Here is a 15,006-nt window from a genome sequence, read left to right as displayed (position 1 = left end):
CCTCCAGGAGAATATTTCAAGAGAAAAAAGAATAGTAAATGAACTATGGAGGTTTGGAGATGTTGCTAGAAGCTCACAGGAATGTCCGGAGAGAATTCAACCCAGAGCCGTGGTGACTGGGTTCTTGTCTCTGCACAAGAAAGAATTCAAGAGCATGACAGATGCAGGAAAGTGAAAGCGATTTACTAATTTATTGAAAATGTAAGTATACTCTTGAGAAGAAAATTCTGGCCAATTCAAAACACGAGTTGTGCTGAGGAAGTCATGATCAGGTGTTCTTATCCTTCCCATGCAGGAATTGTTGACATCCCATTGATGAGGTTCATTTATTTCCTTCCCTTGGGCAGAATCTTGGTTCCCCGATTTTTCTTCCATATTTGGTTACTCCAGAACTGTCATGGTACCAGATGTATGATGGGAGTTGTGTTAATAGTGACCACAATGCAAGTCACATTATAATGACATTAAAATTAGCTCAAGTTCAGGTGCCTGGTCATCCCTTAGCCTTGCTGGATAAAATAAGCTCTTGTTTTTCTCTAGCTCCAGGTGCTGAATACAGTCACTTGTTATTTGTGTAACCAGTGAGGCACCTCATAGCTGTACCACGGAGTGGGTTGTCAATTTCCTAGGCTATCTATCTATCTTGCCTAAGCTATGTGAAAAATTCTATCAACTGACATTTTACAAGGGTTTTAGTAGAGATAAAAAGGTTTGACCAAAGATTCAAAGAAAATGAAGGGGAATAACAAACAAACATATTTGGGGGTGGAGAGGAGGAGTTGTGGCATATGAAAGGGATTGTAACAACAGTGTTCAACAAGACCCCACAGTAAAGAACATTTGCATGGTCGTAATAACCAAAATAATGAATATGGAATGAAGAAAATAATGAAACAGTGTTATGTTTCTAGGGTGGGGGAAGTGGAGGGAAATTTTAATTGAATTACTACAATAGGTGGCTTATTGACAATGCTCAAATTTGATGAATAAAGTGATTGTGGTATAAACACAATGGATACAAATAATAAGGTAAAAACAAGAAAACAAATTTTAAAAGTTTAATTTAGTCTCTTGTAGGACACAAACAATGAGTGAACAGCAATAAGGACAGAGGACTACTGGTTTTGTTTTAATATTATTGTTATAAGCCTTTAGCACCTTTTCTGTTTTTTAAAACTATGTCCGCATATTTACTTAGATATAAAAATAACTAACATTAATGATAATAGCAAAAGGGGAAGGGATTAAGATGTACAAATTGCCAATTATAAAAAGAGTCATAGGGATGTAAAGTACAGCATAGGGAATATAGTCAATAATGTTGTGATAACTATGTATGCTGTCATACAGGTACTAGACTTACTGGGGTGATCACTTTGTTAAATTGTATAAATGTCTAATCATTGTGTTGTACATTTGAAACTAATATCATATTGCATTTCAACTGTTATTAAAATTAAATTAAAATCAAAAGATAATACAAAACAAAAATATTAATAATATATTAAGTGGTTTACCTATGAAAGGCTCATGAACCACAAATATGCCATGGCTTATCAATTGAAAAACAAGTGGAATTGTTTCATATTTATTCACAGTAATCCAGATTATTTTTTCAGGGTTCGAATGGACTTAGTTTCTTATGACCACTTCAGCTAATGAACTAGTATACCTTCAGTGGTCATCTGAAAAAACATATTTGTTGCCTTATAAATGGAGAGACTGTCAGGTGATATGTAAGTATTAATAATTCTTTATACTTCTGAGCATTCAGTTATCTGATCATTCATTTAAAATTAACCTGAGCATTTCTAGAGAGTAATGATAAGCTCTTTTCTTGAACATAATACTGCACATGAAATTGTTTATAATGATTATAGATACTTCTATGCCTGATAGGGACAAACTTTTGATAGAATCTACACATTCTCTCTGACACCTATATTTAATCATGGAAACTCTATTTTGTTTTCAATAATTAGATAATTGAACTCAGTAAGAGGTGTATTAGATAAAAAAAGGATTTCTAATTGTGTTTACAATGAAATATATGAGCTAATAAATAAAATCTGAAAACAGTCCATCAAAATGATTAAAAATTTATAGAATAGAGTATGCTATACCAGGCACATAGAATGTATTTGTATACAGAAACAACTCTATATGTGTTGCATTAAAGCCAATCTTTGAGATTCAAACCAATGACCAATGGCTTAGTAAAATGTAAATGTTAAAATATACTAGGGACAGAAAAGCTGAAAGATTGACTGATGCAAACTTTAAGATGCAGCATTTTCTCAACTCTGAGATTTTTATATTCATGCAGACCAGACTTTCATGCACTGTTTTTGATACCACATGGCACCTTACACTCAGAGACACAATTGAGGGATGATGTATCTCTCTGTGGACCTACCTACCAGGTAAAGGGGTCAAGCCATAACCAAGACGGAGAGTTTCTGTTTCCATATTTCTGTTTCCGTGTATGGTTATTGAGGAAGAAACATCGCCCTTTCTTTTCTAAGTTGTTGAATCTTCAAGGTCATGCTGTCCTCAGAAATATGGGTCCCAAATTTGGAAACCTGAGGTTCTATAAAAAAATCAGTTAAAATGGTTATCATCTGGGCACAGAGTTTCTTTATTGATTAACTTTGTGTAACTCAACTGGAAAACAACAACAAGAAAAATCTACTGACACTGAACTCGGTATGTAACGGTCTCTACTGGCACCATTGCAGATATATTCCAGGTGAAATACTCTGAATTTCATCTTTAATGTATTTCATACCACATATATTCATGTACACATGTGAGAAAAGAGTATGAGGTTTATTGTCAAAGGACTTTAACTTGGATCCCAATTCTGCTTTTTTTAACTATATGACTTTGGAAAAATCATTTAAATCTCTAAGTAGCTAGAAGGGTACTGGTTTACCAACATGGGACAAGAATTGAAAGTTTCCAAAGAAAGAATATACTATATTTTAGAGCATTTATAAACCATAAAACACTATTAAATGTTAATTAATTTAATCTTTCACTGGTCAGCTCATTTTTAGCTGTAGCTTACCTTCCTTTCTTTACAGAAGGAATTCATGTTCTTTAGAGCTGTCGCCTGAAGCTCATTACCGTTGAAGGCTATGTCAATGCAGTTCTAGCATTGGGACACCCAGCAATGTTTTTATTTCCCATTTGTCTTTTCACACATTTTCTTAAGTTACATGTTTTCCTTTTCTTCTGATAGACTTTTTCCCCTCTATTTCTTTTCTCCCTTTGATTGTTAAAAATATTCACTATTCCACTTAGATCTTTGACACATTTGTCTTATTTACCCCCTACATTTCCCTAGCAATACAATGATCAGACATTTTGAAAACTAACTTGTAAAGAAATGGCTTGTATTCAGTTAAAGTTTTGCAATGTGGTACTTAAAAAGAGTTCTACATCTCTCCTAGGAACTCTAGGATGTCTAACCTGATCCATTCTTGTGTCATTGGCCCAATGCTCACTAGTGGAGGTCACTTAAGACTGCTCTTTGCTCTAAATGGGCTCACATTCTTCCTGGGTGTTGCCTTCTGATCCAGTTCCTCTAATATTCCTTGTACTAGATAGCTCTTCAAACTACACATTCTGGAAATCACTTTTTTGGCTTTTTCTGCCTCTTTCAGACTACCCCACTCTAACTCCAGTTTATAATGGAATGAATGTAAGTCCTCACATTGGGCCTCTTTGATAGCACCTTACACACACACACACACACACACACACACACACACACACACACACTGAATGAAATTTATGTAAAATGGCCAAGATATTATCAAATATAATAAGCAAATAGCCAAAGGGACCTGGAAAGTTCTCTATTCTAGCCCATAAATCACACTGCAAATATGTGAGGTCAGTAAGAATTCATCCATGCCTAATGGCCTCCTGAAGAGATTCTGCAGCCACCTTTATAATCCTTTCCAATGTTTAACAACTTTCATCCCTTAGAAAAAATTTTAAGAAAAAAAAAGTCCACCTGCAGAGTGTGTGAATAATTCATTTGCTTTTGCATTTACATAATTTCCCATTTGGTTGGGTTTTCCTGGTTTTGACTTTTCAGCATTTTCAGTTTTAGTTTTTCTTGAATTAATGCTGAAATGAATATGGTTGGTGATATACTTTTAAAAAAAGAAAAGAAAAAGAAAAGCTCACAATACTTACTCCTGAAGAGAGTTTCCAATACTGAAAAGATATTTCACCCATTATGAAGACAAAATATGCAGTGATGAGACTTATGTAGTACTGAGCTGGCCAACAGCCACACATGACTACTCACATTTAATCATTCTTTCACTCTATTTTCCACTTTTTTCACCTATTTAGGGAATGTAATACTGTGTGCAACACCCTTTCCACGCAGCAAGAAAAACTTCAACAATGGAAGTACAAATACCAATGGGAGACAGAAAAAATTGGTCTTACCAGAGCTACTTCCTCTGTGCCTTTTAATTTAGACTAGGCATTAGGAACTAAAAGTTGATTGGCATGGAGGGAGGGAATCAGATGTTAGCCATGACAATAGCAAAAAGCCATATTATGTGGTAACCATATTAGAAATAGAATCGGACATTAATTATCCTAGATATTCAATATATTCAACCTCCAAATATTTTCCAAGTAAATTTCTTCAACTATCCTGTTTTTCTTGCATTAATGGAGGACTCTCTGATTGAAAGACACATAACCTCGACCCTAGAACATCAGACACTTTGAAAACCACTGCATATTCTCCCTTGCAAGAGAACTGACTGTATGGAACTTGGGGGTAAGTTTGCATAGATAAACCTCGCTCTTCTATGAGCCAATCCACCAAGTATTTCTGCTCTGACTCTTCTGCCTATACTTTTGAAATGATTCAAGCAGTCTATCCAAAATATGAGGTCGGACAATGAAGTTCTTGAACTCATCCTAGAAAAAGAGCTACATACCTCATTGCTGAATATCATTATAGTCACCCCCGAAGTACTCCCTTTGGGAAGCTATGCACTGATGCCAGTATCTTGTCCACCCTTCAAAGCAATTTTGGAACTTTTTCTGGAATGGACTTCAGAGCTGTAGTCATACTACCCTTGATGTCCTGAATGACATCAAAATGTGTTCCTTTCAATATTTCCTTTATCTTCGGGTAAAGAAAAAAGTCATTGGGGGCCAGATCAGGTGAGTAGGGAGGGTGTTCCAATACAGTTATTTGTTTACTGGTTAAAAACTCCCTCACAGGAAGTGCCATGTGAGCTGGTGCCTTGTCGTGATGCAAGAGCCACGAATGGTTGGTGAAGAGTTCTGGTCATCTAACTTTTTCATGCAGCCTTTTCATCACTTCTAAATAGCCAACTTGGTTAACTGTTTGTCCAGGTGGTACAAATTCATAATGAATAATCTCTCTGCTATCAAAAAGGTTAGCAACATCATTGCACCAATTCCGCGAACTTAATTGTCAGACCTCATAGAACGTTCTGAGCACTGCCCTACATATATCTTGGAGGGATAGCTGTTATTCTGCTTTTTTATTCAAGAAAAAAAAATCAATCTTCTCAATTCCTTTGAACAAATCAATAATCGATGGGAAAATTTAGGACCTGCTTTGTGAAATGTACATGCTGAGTTGGCTCTGACTTTCCCTGTGTTGATGACTCAACTGAGTCAAATTACAAACCCAGTTTTCACAGAAGGAGCAGAAGAGTTTATCCTTCAAATAAAAATCAGTTTAGTCTTATTAATTCTTGATTGTCTTGTGGTAGCTTTCCTACATTACAGATTATGTATCACAAAATTTTAATACTGAACTACATTTCTTCTTGACAACCAATCAGCATGTCTTCTTGAGAACACAAATTTATTTTAATATTAGGCTAAATAAAATCACATGAAAAGGAGAAAAAATGAAAATTTATTATACTTGAAAGCCAAATATAAATGACTTTGGGATCACTCTGCATCCCTATTCCCTTTTGTTAGGGCAGATAATCAAATATTGGCATAAATTTCAGGGGAAAGTTGGAAATGATTTAAAAACATGTTTGTGCTTCTAGAGATTCCTAGCCAATTCAGCACCACAGAACTGGAAACAGCCATCATATAAATTTCTCTGGATGAAAATATCTGACAGCTACTAAACTAGCAAGAGGCTTCCCAATAGTCTCTGTGAACGAACCCAGCATGACAAAGAAGAAAGATAAGCGTGGAAAAAAATATATTTCTCGTTCTGGTGTCACTATTAATTGCACATTCCTGTTCATCATAATTTATATTATTGCCACCTAAGAGACTTATTTAGAAATTGGACCAATAATCAATGATGTAGTTAGTTCTACTACGTCATTACTTTTCAGTGCTGTCAAGGAGTGCGTGTGTGTGTGTGGGGGGGTGTTTTAATATAAATTTGAAAAGTGATTTGTTCTAATGGAGTACTTTTCATTGTAGTCTGGAGACCTACTTATTTCCTTGTTGTAGTCACATTTCAAATGTCAAAATTCCCAGTTATTAATCTCTGGCATCAAGTTTAAACATAGATGCCATTCTACTTCTAAAATGCCTGTCCTAAAAGACCATATCATTGTTCTAGATTAGTGATAGCTCTGTGTCTCCTATTCTTTCCTTTAAAAATGAGACTTTTTATTTCATTGTATTGGTCCTGCTCCATCTTTTAATATTAAGAAGTATTTAGGAGACAGATATACTTTCATTGAAAAGTTGCCAGACCACAAAAGCCATGAGTGGATGTGATAGAAAGATCCAGGACTTTGAACAAGAAACAGAAATTGGGTTTGATATTGGGTTGTTTCCCTTTGGGATCATATATTCTATGTGTGAGAAAAAAGGGTACACACGCATATTTGGTGGTCAAACTGATGATTGTGGCAGAGACAAATAGCTGTCAACCAAAGATTCATGTTTTGTTTTGTTTTCTTTTAATTGCTGGCAAATGGCTGCCCACCCAGGAAATATATTCCCTAGCCTCCACTGCATAATTCAGGCCATATAACTAGTTCTTGTTGATGAGATGTGGGCAGAATAAAGTATGCCCATTACAGGTTGAGGTGACCAAGCAAGTACGACTTCTCCATTCTCTTTTCTCCCATTAGTCACCTGAATCAAAGAGACTCAGCAAAGGATCCAAGGCCTTAAGAGACGTCAAAACCAAAAAGTCAGAGAAGACTGGGTACATAAATAACAATCACAGGGAAAGCTGCTCACCAATTAGAAGCACCTGTTTTAGACTCAAGGTTCTATAAGCTTAACAATCTTAAATTTGGGGATTTTGTTGGTTATAGCAGCTAATCTTACTTTAACTAATATATCATACCACTTGACAACCAAAAGTCATTCTGACTATGCTCTGCAGTGTCTTCTAACACCAAAGAAAACTCTAAAAATAGTCTATAAATCTCATCTAATCTGTAAGTATTTACTGAGTGCTAAATATGTGCCAGATTATTAATATATCATTTTTTAACAAAAATAGATTTAAAATACCAGATCAGATTATAATCCTATATATATATGTTATTAGGTTTATATATATGTATATATTCAGGAATCAAGAGAAAGTTAATTTGGTACTACAATATTTTTTTTTTCTATTTTTCAACTTCAACCCTTATCTCTACTTCTCTCTTCCCACCCATCTACCACTGGAATGACAGTCTCATGCCTTCTTACATCAGAAAGTAATTTTGCCATTGGATAAAACTGGGTGGGAATGACATCTGTTCCTTGATACTTACCATTTCTAATCTGCACAAATCCTGCTAAATCTGTTCAAGGTCAATTGGATGGAATCGATCCTCCATGTGGTTTTCCATTATTAGCAAATTGAGATGTCCTTTGGAATCTAATTTCATCACATAAGTCATTTAAATACTGTATAGAGAACAGATTTAACCTTAGTACTAATCCCTTTGTGTCTGTGTTGAAAATAGTCAATGTGTACTCTCAATCTCCTGAAATTCTCTGCACTCCTAACTTCCAAGTGGGAAAATATGTTTCTTAATCAGAATCACATTCAAATCCAATTAGGTAAACTCTCACAACCTCACGAGGGTGATATCTTTCACTCTCCAATAAAAACTCTTCTCAACTTAGGAAACAGAAAATAAAAACTGTTTTTTAAAATTCCATCCTCAATTTGGATAATTACTGACAGACTCGCAGTACCTCTAAGTAAGTCTCTTATGCTGGCTGTAGAAATAATTTCTAAAGTTTCTAAGATACCAATTTGAAATTAACTGTGCTGTCACTAATTCTCTTGATCTTAAGAAGGCTGAAATTAAGACCAGGCCTCCTTCATAATTTATTACAATAATTTTGTTAGTCAGAGTTTGCAATTTCCATAGCTCTGTTAAAACATGTTTCCCACAGAATGACAAAATAACTAACAATTCCATTTTGTCAAATTTTTTTGCCAGGTGGAAAAGAATAGCTATCTTCAGAATAAGTCTGTCAGTCAAAGAATTGAATAAAAGACACACGACCAAGTAAATTCCTCCCACTGTCCTCTTTCCTCTGCCAGTACCTAGCTTTCTCCTTGAACCTTGCTCTAGGTGACTTGTATCTCAGAATATATTTTAGAGGTTCTGGTCCAGTAGAATTGCAAAATGGGTTTTGCCAGGAGCACTATTTTCCCATTCATTTGAAAGGAAATTGCAACTGTGCATTTCTGACTCATTTACGCTTAAGTCATCAGCATTTTGGCTTCTGGGAGCTTTCCAGTGTCCGGCTAGACTAGGTTATCTTTTAGTGAGCTTTTAAAATACATTTTTCTTAAAAAAGAGGAAACCAAAGAGTGCTTACCATCTCATTTATTATGCAAAATAAGCACAGTTCAATTTTGTAGCAATAATTTTAAATCGTCTTCAATATCTCCTTTTTCCCATAAAATCTATTCCCTCAAATTAATAAAGCATTTGCTGTTATATTTTCCCTCATGATTTTCATCTATCTTCCCCTTCCTTTTGGCATTTCTCACAAATATTAAACTCACCCTTATGGTTCATGTCAGATATTTTAGTAGTTTCAACATCAGGTACACAATATCATGGTCCCTTCAAACCTTGAGTTCATAGTTGAGTAAGGTTGTCTAGGACCTTCACATTTTTTAGGTCACATCATTAGGTTTTATTCACTTTTCCTTCCTTTCATTCTTTACCTCAGCTATGATTCCACTCCTGGCCTCTGGCAAAATGGTTGTTCTTTCAGCATCACCATGTCTGAGACACTGTATCCTTGAGGCGGCACATAAAGAGTGACAGAAACAAAATGAGATGAGTTGAAATTAAAATGATCCAGCATTACTACAGGCATTTACAGATGGTAGAATTTTTGTTCAATGAGCAGTTCCATTCCTTGATGATCAGAGGGGAGTTGTTTTCATTCATCTCAACCATATCAAAACAATTTTTTTTTCTTATGAAGATACACTTTTTCTTATCTGTTTGAAATGAGTTGGAACTGAAATAGGAAGACCTAGATTTTAGTTCAATCCTGCCATCGATTATCATTGCAACATAATAACACTTGGTGAGTATCTACTGTACCTTAGGCACCGTATAAGCACTCATACAATTTCATGAAATAGATGTTATCACCATACTCATTTTATAGATTAAAAAGCTTGGAGAGATAAGGTCAGTGGTGAAGCTGCAATTTGAACCCAGGCATTCTGACTCTAGACTGCCTGCTTTCATCTCCCACAATCTTACCTAGGCCAGATCATTAGCATACTCACAGATAAATGAGGGTATTAAGTTGTTTACATTCATTCTTTCTCTTAGCAAGTATTTTTTATGCATCTACCACGTTAAGGTATAGTTCTGGAAAATGGGAATAAAATAAACAATACAGGCAGAGTTTCTGTGATCATGGAGTTTACATTTCAGAGGATCAATGAAGGTCTTTCCAACTTTAATATTATCTATTTAATGATTCTACGTAAATCCCACTTGCCCCTCCATGTATAATTCAAATCCTACCTCCTTTATGAAAACTTATTCTAACTATCTATGCTCATTCTTGCTGACCTCTCTATTTTAACAATTATCATCCGTTTTCCAATATAGTGCCATTTAACAGTAGTGTTTAAATCAAGCTACCATAATAAAACTTAAGAGTTGTCAAAGAATGAACACTTCAGGGCAATAACTACTACTTTGGATTCATTTGATGATAAGAGTTTCTAAGATAGTTAAGCTTGTTTTTTGTTCTCTTTTTCCTGGATCACCTCCCTCTGTTTTATTTTCATTTCAGCTTCTGTATAGTTAGCCATGCCCCTTGACTCATTTTCAAAACTCTATATACTCCACAAATTCTTAAGTTCATTCATTCAGTCATTCAGAAAATCCTTATCAAGTCTCTGTTAAGAGCCAGATATTACGCATGGTGAGGCAAAGACAAAAAAAAAAAAAAAAAAAAAAAAAAAAAAAAGTCTTTCAGACATCAAAGAAATCACAGCTTGTTGGAGACAGTTGTGTAAATAAATAAAGAAATAAATTTCAGTGTAATGTGATATAATAAGATACAAGTAAAATTCTAAATTCGAACCTAATATTAACTAGAAACGGAAAGATGGCTTCGCTCAAGAGGTGCCATTTAAGTTGTCTTCTGAATGATAAATATAAATTTTCATAGTAAATAAGGTCAAGGAATTTTAGGTAGTAAGAATAGAATGTGAAAGAGACTGATGTGGCAAGAAAACTGTTTGGCAGAGATATAATATTTATGGGTTACTGGAGATGAGACTAAAATTATGTGTTGGGGCATAGTTAACAGACTTTAAGATAAATTGAATGCAGTAAACAGTGGGAAACTAACAGAGGTTATTAAGCAGAAAAGGGCCATTGAAAAGGGCACCAGATTTTTCCAGTTTGGGGCATTATGTAAATGATAATGTTGCTAATCCTCTAAATGAATTGCTGTATAAACCCCAGCCTAGCATCCTGATTTTGTACCTCCACACCAAATGTTCTGGCAATAAGGTCTGCAGAGAGGCTGAAGTATCAGAAATCAGGAGCTGGGAAGAGTGGGATTTATTCTGGACTAGAGTTAAGAAAGAAAACACCTGAGAAAATTCCCGTGCCTTCTGACCAAATTATTTACTCACATACCACAAGGAATTTCAAAAGAGTAATATAAAAATTTTAAAGACAGAACTATCGAGATTTTCTTATTTTACTCACATGAAGAATCAAGAACCTCAAAGGATTGGAATCCAGATGCCAATTTATAAATACATGTAACAGAGACAGCAAATTATTTGGTGTAACAAAGACTTTATATGTATAATCATTTTCTGTGATTTCTGCACAAATATTTGATCCAATCATTGATCTACAAATCAGTTTTTGTGTAGGGATAAGAACCATTACCTGTTTTCCATATCTATATCAGATTGCACAGAAAGTAGCTTTTCCTGACCCACTGCTTTTACTCCTCCTTTAAGGAACCATATTTAAAGATATTTATTTGCTCAAATTTACTAGTGGATGAATTTGGACTTATAAATAGCTTACGAGGGGGGCAGGAAATGCTTCACTTTTGGTTTACTTAACTTTGTGTGATGAGTGTGCATTGAGTTTGGTCTTTCTGTGAATCAGAGTGCCAAGGTCAGATGCTTATATTTGACAGTGGGAGGTGAAAAACACAAAGCTGGTTTTTATCTAATTATCATAGGAAAAATAATCCTGCATTTAGTATAATCCAAGTTACTAAAGTTGTTGAGTTGAGTTCGGGGGAATAAATCCCAGACAATAAAACATTATTTGATCTTGCATTTACCATTATGTCATTATTTTGACAACATAATCTGTGTGTTTTGTTCAAGTATTATATTAGTCAAGATTCTGTTTTTGTTTTTTAATTTTAAAAACAAAAACAAAACAACCAGAAGTAATTTAGGCCAAACAATGAATGTATTGTTTCATATAATTACAAAGTTAGTGACCATTAGGCATGGATGGATGTAGCAATTCAAACAATGTTATGATGCTTATTTCTCTTTCCCTCTCTTGGCTCTCTTTCTTTCTATATGTTGGATTTATCCTTAGGCTGTTTCTTTCTATACGGTAGAAAAGATAGCTGCTAAAAACTATAATCCTCATTTGTTTGTTTCTCATTTGTTTGTCTTGTTCTTTTGTTGTTTTTGGTTTATATACCACATATCAGTGAAATCATAGGGCTCTCTGCTTTTTCTGTCTGACTTATTTCGCTTAGCATTATACTCTCAAGATCCATCCATGTTGTCACAAATGTTCCTATATCATCTTTTCTTATCACTGAATAGTATTCCATTGTGTATGTATACCATAACTTCTTTATCCATTCATCTATCGAAGGACATTTTGGTTGTTTCCATGGGATTTATAGATGACGTAATACAGAATTGTACACCTGAAATCTATGTAATTTCACTAACAATTGTCATCCCAATAAATTAAAAAAAAAACAAAAAACTATAAGCCTATCCCCATATTGCCTGCTAATCTAAATGAATAGACCTTCTGTCTTCAAATATCTATATGTCAAATATCCTTAAATATGGCCTATGATTGGCCCTGATATGGATATCTCTTTACCCCTACATGTCACTCTATTAATGGGAAAATGTAGTGTACACTTCATCCAATTGCAATGGTTGGTCTAGCTTAGGTTTCGTGCCTGTGGTAAGAGTGAGGAGTACGGCTGAGACAGACAACCTGCAGTGGGGGAATGGTTGTTTCCCCTAGGAATGGAGTCAGGCAGACTACAATGTCCTTGCATATAACCTAATTTTCAATAGTTCCTTTCTAACTATCTCTCATAGCATAAACAACCATCACACAAAAACATTTGCTCCCTTTCCATTCCTGAGTAGAGATTGAAGACACATTCTTTTATTGCATTTAGTTTCATATCCAGAATCTCTGAGTCTGGTACATTGCACCTTTGAGGCCTACATGTAGTTCCTTACCATCTAGCTATCTATGGATGGATAAATGAAAACATTACTTACTTCCTCAATTCACAATAGATAGTGATAGATTGAAATAAAATAAACCCAATTAAGTTATCATATAAGAAAGCAGCAACAGTTCATAGAATTTACTGCCTCTTACTAGATAGGGAAAGCAAGTGTTCTCTTCCTTGGAAATAGAGTGGATTTCTTGACAGTGTATCAGTTAGGAAAATTTCAACATTAACTGAAACAAATCTCTATTGAAATTGGTTTAAACAATAAGAGATTCATTATCTAATAAAACAAGAAATCCATTTGTAGTTACAATATCTCAGGGATCCAGATGCTATTGTCCCAACTTCTCCCTCCTCAGTATTATAGCTTCATCCTCAGGTTTATAGAGATTTGTTTCCTGTGGTTTCAGGTGTCACATTCAGGTACATGTTGAAATCCGATCTGTCCAGAAGTCTAGAGAAGCTATCTCTTTTCATGTCACTTTCTTAATAAGAAGGACATTTTCTCCAGAATTTTCACAATACAACTCTCCCCATTCCAAATTAAATATATATATATCAGTTTCCAAGAATCGGTTACATGCTCATACCTAAGTAAACCACAGTCAGTGCTTTAAACTGCTAAGATTGGTTCAGACTGCTAGAGCTGGAAGAGTGCTCAAAATCCTCTGAATTATATACTGTGTGGAGAAAGCAGGAATACATAAACGAAATTAAGATTCTGCTAGGAAGAAAATGGGAGTGGAATGAATGTCGTATACACAGCCTAGAGTGTCAGCTAGTTTGTCAATCTGACTGAGCTCTGATCTACAATAAGAAGCTCTCTGGGGTTTATTGTTCTTAACAACAAAACCTCAACAATACTTAGGGAATAGGTGGTGATTCATGGGTTTTCAGACTGCAGTCACACATCCTTGCTTACCAGACATGGGAAGAAATCTAGCTATATGCCTGTTTGAAAACTGTAAAGGTAAATACCAAAAATCTAGTTGGGGGGGAATTTATCCTTAGTTTCTATATTTTGGCAATATGCCTTTGGGCCTTGGGTACCACTTCAACCATCCATTAATGGTTTCCATCTTGGAATCACCAGGGTCGTTAAGGCAGAGATCTGCCACCAGATTGAATTACAAAATCCTTTGCAGGGGACTATTATCTACCAGACTATGAGTTCATGCACACAGAAAATTTTGGAGGGTCCTGAGTATTTGGCCTCCCCCATTTTTTATATTTTGATTCTAAACCTTATCTCCTGGTTTGTTTTCTACCTTCTCACCTTTGCCATATCAACTCTAGTACACTACAGAGAATTTGGTGCTTCCTAATTGACATCTGGCCTTTAATGTTAACGTGTCAGTAGTTATAAAGAGAAAAGGGCCATTCTGATACATACTACTTCTTTTCAAACATGTCAGTTGAGACCAATGACTATCATCATTTTTCACCTTTCCAAAGGCCATAACAGACTTTGGCATCTCATTTTTTTTTTAACCAATTATCTCAGTGATCTAGTCCCAGTAGCACTTGGTACCATTTAGATAAAATAATGAGATATTTAACCAATTGCTTCATTCCTGCATGACAAAGATTGCCTATGGCAAAGATTGTTTATTTTCTAGTTGAGGATGGGGGATCATCCCTCACTGACCTTCACCTCATCTCAACATGGTCTAGGTCCTATTTTAGGCTCTATCACTTGCAATACCTTACATGGAAATGCCAATTTCTGTATTAATGAGAACCGTTTTGGTTGTAATTTTTAAAGCTTTATTAAAACTGGCTTTCCAAAAACTGAAATTTATTATCCTAATTGACCAGAATGTCTAAGGATTATTCAGTCTTTGGACAGGGTCAGATCCAGGGATGCCAAGGCCATCACCAGGAGGTTGACTTTTGTTCTTCTCTGCATGGTGCAGTCATTCTCAGTCACGTTCTTTCCCTGTGTCAGGAAAGACGGTTTCTGGCAGCCCTAAGTCTAGTTTTCTATGATTTGCAATCCAAAAGGAAGAGAGACCATCT

At 35.2% G+C, this 15,006-nt stretch overlaps 1 long non-coding RNA gene across 1 annotated transcript in view; it reads right to left on the bottom strand.

Annotated features, from left to right (window-relative positions):
* Positions 1 to 1,044: 1,044 nt before the first annotated feature.
* The window catches only part of LOC308492596, a 144,363-nt gene continuing 130,401 nt past the window's right edge, over positions 1,045 to 15,006 (bottom strand). The window contains exons 5-6 of the long non-coding RNA XR_013992535.1: positions 9,194 to 9,269; positions 1,045 to 2,590 (exon numbers count right to left, since the gene is read on the bottom strand). This is a non-coding gene — a long non-coding RNA (uncharacterized lncRNA). The remainder of the gene's footprint in view (positions 2,591 to 9,193; positions 9,270 to 15,006) is intronic.

The sequence above is a fragment of the Rhinolophus hipposideros genome, assembly GCF_964194185.1.
Source record: "Rhinolophus hipposideros genome assembly, chromosome: 24".
Taxonomy (NCBI): Eukaryota; Metazoa; Chordata; class Mammalia; order Chiroptera; family Rhinolophidae; genus Rhinolophus; species Rhinolophus hipposideros.
Note: the sequence above shows the minus strand (reverse complement) of the source record. Positions and strands in the feature narration are given on the sequence as shown.